The sequence below is a fragment of the Hirundo rustica genome, chromosome 15 (genome assembly GCF_015227805.2).
Source record: "Hirundo rustica isolate bHirRus1 chromosome 15, bHirRus1.pri.v3, whole genome shotgun sequence".
NCBI classification, from domain to species: Eukaryota; Metazoa; Chordata; class Aves; order Passeriformes; family Hirundinidae; genus Hirundo; species Hirundo rustica.
Window position 1 is genome coordinate 8,712,878 of NC_053464.1, and position 6,385 is coordinate 8,719,262.

Genomic DNA, 6,385 nt, shown 5'->3' on the forward strand with positions numbered 1-6,385 from the left:
CACTTCAGACGCAGGATCAGCCCCTGCGAGCCCGGGAGGTGCTGCAAAGGCGGTGCTGGGCTCTGCTCCGGGTCTGCCTCTGCCCCCGATGGGCAGCTGCTGTCCTGCTTTTCAGCCTCTCCACAGTTCAGCCCCGACACTGTCCTAGCCCTTAGACAGGGCTTTCTACAACTCCAGGAGGAGTTATTTGTAGGAGGAAAAGACAGCTTCTGTATATGATGTTCATGAGCAGCAGAAACTCATGAGCCTTTTCAACAGCTTAGCATCCATTGGCCTGACACGTCTGTGACCTCATGGCAGCCTCACCATGTCATGTATCCCTGGGTTCTGCATCCCTGGGTTCTGCTTCCACTTAAACCACTAAGGACAGTCTGGGCAGGCACAGCTGACACAGCATCAGCAGCAGGGAGTGCCCAGGATGTGTCCTTCCTGAACACCTGCCCTTCTTGCCAGGTTTCCTTTTCCAGAGCCTTCCAAAGGGAAATATCTGCTCTGAAACGTGCGTTCTTCAGCGCAGCAGAACTGTAACCTTTAAAGAGACTCTTCCTAACCTGCGTGGGCTTATTTACCTGTCATTTATGATGCCTTGGGGGGTAACCTGAACTTCTCAGCGTGGCTGACATGGAGTAAATTGGATGGTGAGGTTGGACTGCAATTGCCTGTGTTTAGGAAGGGCAGCAGGCAGAGAAAAGCTGGAGCAGAGGAACAATTTCACATTTCTGCTCTTTTCTTTCTCAATTTATCTTTCTTTCAGGTTTTAGGCACTGCTCTTGAGTCACATGTAAACAACATACCCTACCCTTGCAGCAGTTGGCAGCTATGCTTCATTCACAGTTAAGCAGGATATTTTTACAGAAATTGAGGTGGTGAGAGGTGAAGTTGCCGTAAACTGCCCAAGGTCACCCAGCAGTCTGGCAGAAAAGTGGAAAATACTGATTCAACAGATCAGTCTGTACCCCTGCTCCATCTTGGGAGCCTGAGCCAAGCACCCAAATACTACAGTACCAAGTAAAGACCTTTTTGTGTATAAATAAACACACAGAGCTCTCTGTGCCGTGCTGGATACAGAGAGGTAGACCAGGGGGGAGGATGAATCACAAGGATTCATGTGCTGTCGGGCTTGGCCGGCTCACAAGGGAGCAATGTACTGAGCCCTTCAGCAAATGCAAATCTTGGGCATTGTTCCCTTCTTCCTGTGTCTCTAGCAGCCCTGGTTCCCTGAAGGAAACAGCCTCCCTCATTTGCCCTGTCCTGATAGAACAGGGAAAATAATGCCCCTCTCAACCAGAACTAGTGCATCAGTAGGCTGATTTCTCTCCTGCTGAAGCAGTTTTTAGTGTTAGCTGCCATGAAGAAGTGTAAGACAGGACTCCGAATCATCCAGGACATTACAGGACTTGGTAGAGTAGCTGGACTAAATCGCAGCTCCTGTTGCATTACTTTCTGCCTAGTTAGCTTTGAAATATATGCTCTTAAAATGGGCTTTTATTTAGGGGAAAAGGTGTTTCTATCAGTCAGCCACAGGCTTATCAGCACCTTCAGCATTTCCTCACCATGAGAGCAGGTAGAAGGCTCAGAGGAGACTGGGGAAGGGGTGAGCTGTGCAAGGCCAAAGTAGAGGAAAAATTTAGAGATCTCCACTTATGCCATGCAATTCTGCAAGAGCTGATAGCCTAAAGAAAGGTGAGCTCAATGCTTTTGTTCATCTCTGGAAGAGTGAAGAACATGTATGGTATCTATTTGTCTTTATTTTAGACAGTGTACGCTATAGTCAACTTTTAAAAACCCCACTGCTTTTCAGTAATTTTACTCCTATTTCCTACAACACATATTTGGTCATTGAACAGATTTGTGGCTTTCCCCCACCAACATTTGGGTTACTGCTCGTGACAATAGGTAAACAAAGAGTCTGTGTGGTGCTGCATGTTCCCAGTGTTTCTCTTCTGCAGCTGTGCTCCCAGCAGGATTTGACAGGAGGGAGCAAGGTTGTTACAGCAGCACTGAGCGGACACCACTCACCATCTACGAATGCCAAATCCATATCCCCACACACTGTCATCCTCATTTCAGCTGGTTTTCCTGTGTCCCAACCTGAGATAAAGGCAATTTCCATCCTCTGTTCTCTTTCAGAAAGCCTGGCAGGTGTTGTGTTTATTGCAGGAGCAGGCACAAAAACAGTCGAGCAGTGTTTCACTAGCAGCTTTCCTTTGTACTGCAGAACCTTTTCACTGGGTACTCCGCTTTTACAGCTCCTGCCAGCGTGAAACTCGGCTTGTGCCAGTGCAATTTAAGTGGAATATTTCATTAAGAGATCAGCAGTAGGCACATGGAAATGACAGCGATCATTAAGTCTGCATTACTTTGTTTGCATTAGGGAGCGTGTAGAGGCCCCAGGCATAGACAGGGCTGCACAGCACAGGGGGAGCCAGCCCTGTGTAAATCACTTTAGATGGCCCTGAGACACACTGTGTGCCTTAATCATGGGCTGGCCAGGCTCTGGTGTCTGCTCCTAGAGGTTGAGGTGCCACAATAATGAATATGACAGAAGAGAATAAGGAGATGCCAGGTGAATGTGCCCCTGGCAGTGGTGTGTGGTTGATTCACACCATTTCTGACCCCTGAGCAGAGGTACTTTTCATTACACAAATCCCTGCAGCGTGATTAGTTTGCCTAATGCTTGCCCTGCTTTTTCTCGGGGCAGGATACAAATCCTGGTGCTCCTGTTGGTTGGCAGCATCAAGGAGACAGCAAGAGCTGTGGGACCACTGTGAGATGGTTTCTCTGTTACTGCAGAGGGTTTCACACGTTGCTCCTGGCACTGCCCAGGGCAAAGGCTGCTCTCCACAGTGTTCTGTGAAATGGGTCTGAGTCGCCAAATGGAGTTAGTGAGGAGGAGGGGAGAAGGGGAAGTGAAAGGAGAATCTTGAAATCACTATGGAGAAAAAGATGGGTGTCAGGAAGGAGATTGATTCATGGAGGATAGAGAAAGAAATAATTATTAAAACATTATGGAAAAACATAATCTTGAAAAAACATCTACGCACGGCTCAAAAGAAAGGTGCTCTCAGGTCAGAAAGTGTGGTTAAATGGCCGTAGTGTCAGATGTCACATCCATATTCAAATCCAAATTTTACCTGTATTTCCAGCTTGTGTTAAACAAACCAAGGTAAAGACACACTTTTACAGCGTTGCACTTACTAATAATTCCTCTTCTGTTTGGTAATACACCCTGTCCTGTGGCTCTCCCCATCACTCGCTTGCACATACAGGGAAGGCAGTGAGTCTCCTGCACTTACCAGTCACAGCTCTGAACACCAGGACAAGGGAGCAGCCATGCAGGTGAGATTTACAGTGCAGTCAATATGATATTTGTTTGCTTTCTCAACACATTCCTTTGTCACACTAGTAGTGCATAAGTGGTTTCATTAAACTGTAGAGAAACATGGACAAGTTTTATGATTTAATGCAGCTGGTAGAATTCTGTTAAAACACGATTTGAATCAAGATGGTCTGTGACACCAGGCATGTGATTAAAATTCTTATAACTGGGAATTTGCACACCTTCAAATCTTCATTTCACAAGAGAACCACCAGAGATACCTATTTAAATCAGCATATCTCTAGTATATTGAGTTATTGCTACAGCCTCTCTGAGGGTCTCACTAGATAAATTTCAAACCGGCCAAACTGTTTAGATTTAAAAAGTTTATACTTGACCTTTGTACAGACAAAGTTCCAGTTGTATTAAAATAAATTTGATCAAGCATATGATTTGTGGCTTTCTGTTCTGAGCATGAGAAAACTTCCTTAAACTCAATGTGATGGGGACATGGTGACCCTGGCCAAGAGCAGCAACTTCTGCTGGACAACCTTGAGCTTCCTTTCTGGTGTGTAGCTGTGGGTGGTGCTGGGTGCAGTGAGGTTTCTTAGCGTGGCTGCTGCAGGGAATTGTTGCAGTCACCTGCAGTCCACATAGACATTCTCTACATCCTGTTCCCTCACATTAAAGACATTAAACACATTAAAGACATCAGCCAGTGTAACGGTGCCACTCTTGAATGCACTTATGCTTCAAGTGGACTAGATTTATGAGTGCCTTTATTTACATCTGCTGGTTTCATGCCTATGCTGAAGTGTAAAGGGTTTTTTCTGAATGCAGCCAAGAATTGTGCTGGTACCTCTTGAATGCAGTGTCATTAATGCCCTTATCTGTAATATCTCCTCAGGGAACTGGGAAATCACCCAGATTTTTTTCTGACCCTCCTCATTAGTGGCATGTTTGGTGAAAAATATTGTCCCCTGTTGTGGACTGTCTGTGTACCTTAAACCAAAAAAACCCGGCGTTTGCATCCTCGCAGATGATTGAACAATCCCCTCTTCGTGATGTGCTCAGGGTTTCTGTTGCTGAGACTGTCACCTGCTGGCCACGGAGAAGCTCGCCAGGATCTCGGGAACAACCCCAGAAGCTGATGGATTCAAACCCCGGGTTTGCCTTTAGAAATTACACATTGAGATGTTCCTGGTTTGTCTAACTCTAAACAGGATGGCAGTTCTGTAAATGGAGGTAGATCAGGAAAACTTTCTCATTTATAAAACATCTACATTTCGTGGAATTTTAATGCAAAGGAAACCATATTCTCATCACAGTGAGCAAATGGGGCAAAATGCTGGTTCCAGTAAATTTAACTAAGCTTAACTATGGCAAACTAAGCCATAACCCATAAGCAAGAGAAAGAGGGAAAAAGAAAAGGAAACAAAAGACTGGTTATCCTGCCTCTGGCAGATTTTTGTCACGTTAGAACATGGATACAAGAAGACCTTAAGAAAGGGTCACATCTTTGCATTGGCCCGCAGAGCTCAACAGGAGTCAAAGGACCTTTACTGAATATCTACACTACAGCTTTTGCAGGAGAGGAGAAGAATTGCTCTGAAAAGCGCTTTCAGCCCTGCCCCTGTCCTGCCCTTTCATCTGCTGTCACTGATAACTCATTTTCTGCCAGTCCTTGGGCCAGAATCTCAGCTGGTGTAAATCTGAGCAAGTCTGAATCCACAGCTGGAATAAGGGTTTGCAGGGTGGTTTATTCTGCTCATTTCAACGAGTGCTGCCCTGTTACCCTCAGACCTGAGAGCAGGTTGCTGCAGCCTGAAATGCCTTGCTCAGTTGTGATTTTTCTGTTTCAGACACAGAAATGAGTTCTGAGCTGTACATCAGGTGCTGAACTGCACCTGTTACTCCAGGGGAGTGCCACTCTCTAGAGTTCTTCCCAAAAATCTCTGGTTTTTTCCTTACATAACTGAGCTGTGTTACCAGCATCCTGCAGGATTGATGATAGGAGAGGAAAGCTGGTGCCACAGAGGCTGTTTCATTACAATTGTCCTCAGCTCACTTGGTGTCACACAAGGGTACTGCTGCCTGAAAGCGTGTCTGAAGTAACCCTCAACTTGTGCTGCATGTCATACTGAAACTTTAAAGAAGAGATTTTTTAATGGATGTTTTCCATAAGCCTCTTAGTTCACATCTGTAAAAAATAGATTTCATGCACTTTAAAGACACTTCTTGACTGTCTGGAGTCATTCCCTAGAAGTGAATTTATGCATAGTGGCCATATTTTTATTCCTTATTAGAAATTAGAATTATTTGTTTGGTGGGGGGTTTTGTTTGTTTTTGTTGGTTGTTTTTTGGTTTATAATTTCCCTTTATTTCCCTTCACTCTGTCCTTGTGCTTGGACACTTACAAGCTTTATTGTTGTTAGAGAACACTGGGTGCCTGGATGTCTGTCTTATGAAAGCAACTGGCTGCTTAAAAAGAAAACCAGAGGATTAGATACTGTGCGAAATTCCAATAAATTCAATGAAAAGCATAACTTCAAAGAATTTAGGATCAGATTTCGAATGCATATCAGAGAGATTTTTGAAACTGGTGGATTAATACAGGATGCTGAGTCTCAGCCTCCACCCCAGTACAGGACAGATAAAGCCATTTACCTCCCCAAGAGTTACCTCCCTACTCCCTTCTCGTGCACTGCTGTGAAGAGCAAAGCACTTCAAGGCCATGCTGTGTCAAGAGAGCTTGGAGAGCTCTGGCTCACAACCAGGTGGACGCTGGGGCCAGTTCTCAAACACCAACAGTGAGAAACCACAGCCTCTCCATCTTCACTGAGAACAAATGAGGCTTTGCCTGAAATGCTCTTTTCAAATTTGAGAATGCTAAACTAGAAAAAATCCCCGTGACTTCCTTCTCTGCTTTCCACCCATGCTCCTCAGCAAGTGATTTCCTGGGAGCTGGTGGATCTCTGCTCAGGCAGAGGATGGTTGGGGAGCACTGCTGCTCTAAGTCCTGTACAGGCTTGGGAGCGTGGGCTCTCCAGGGCTGTCCCATCTAGC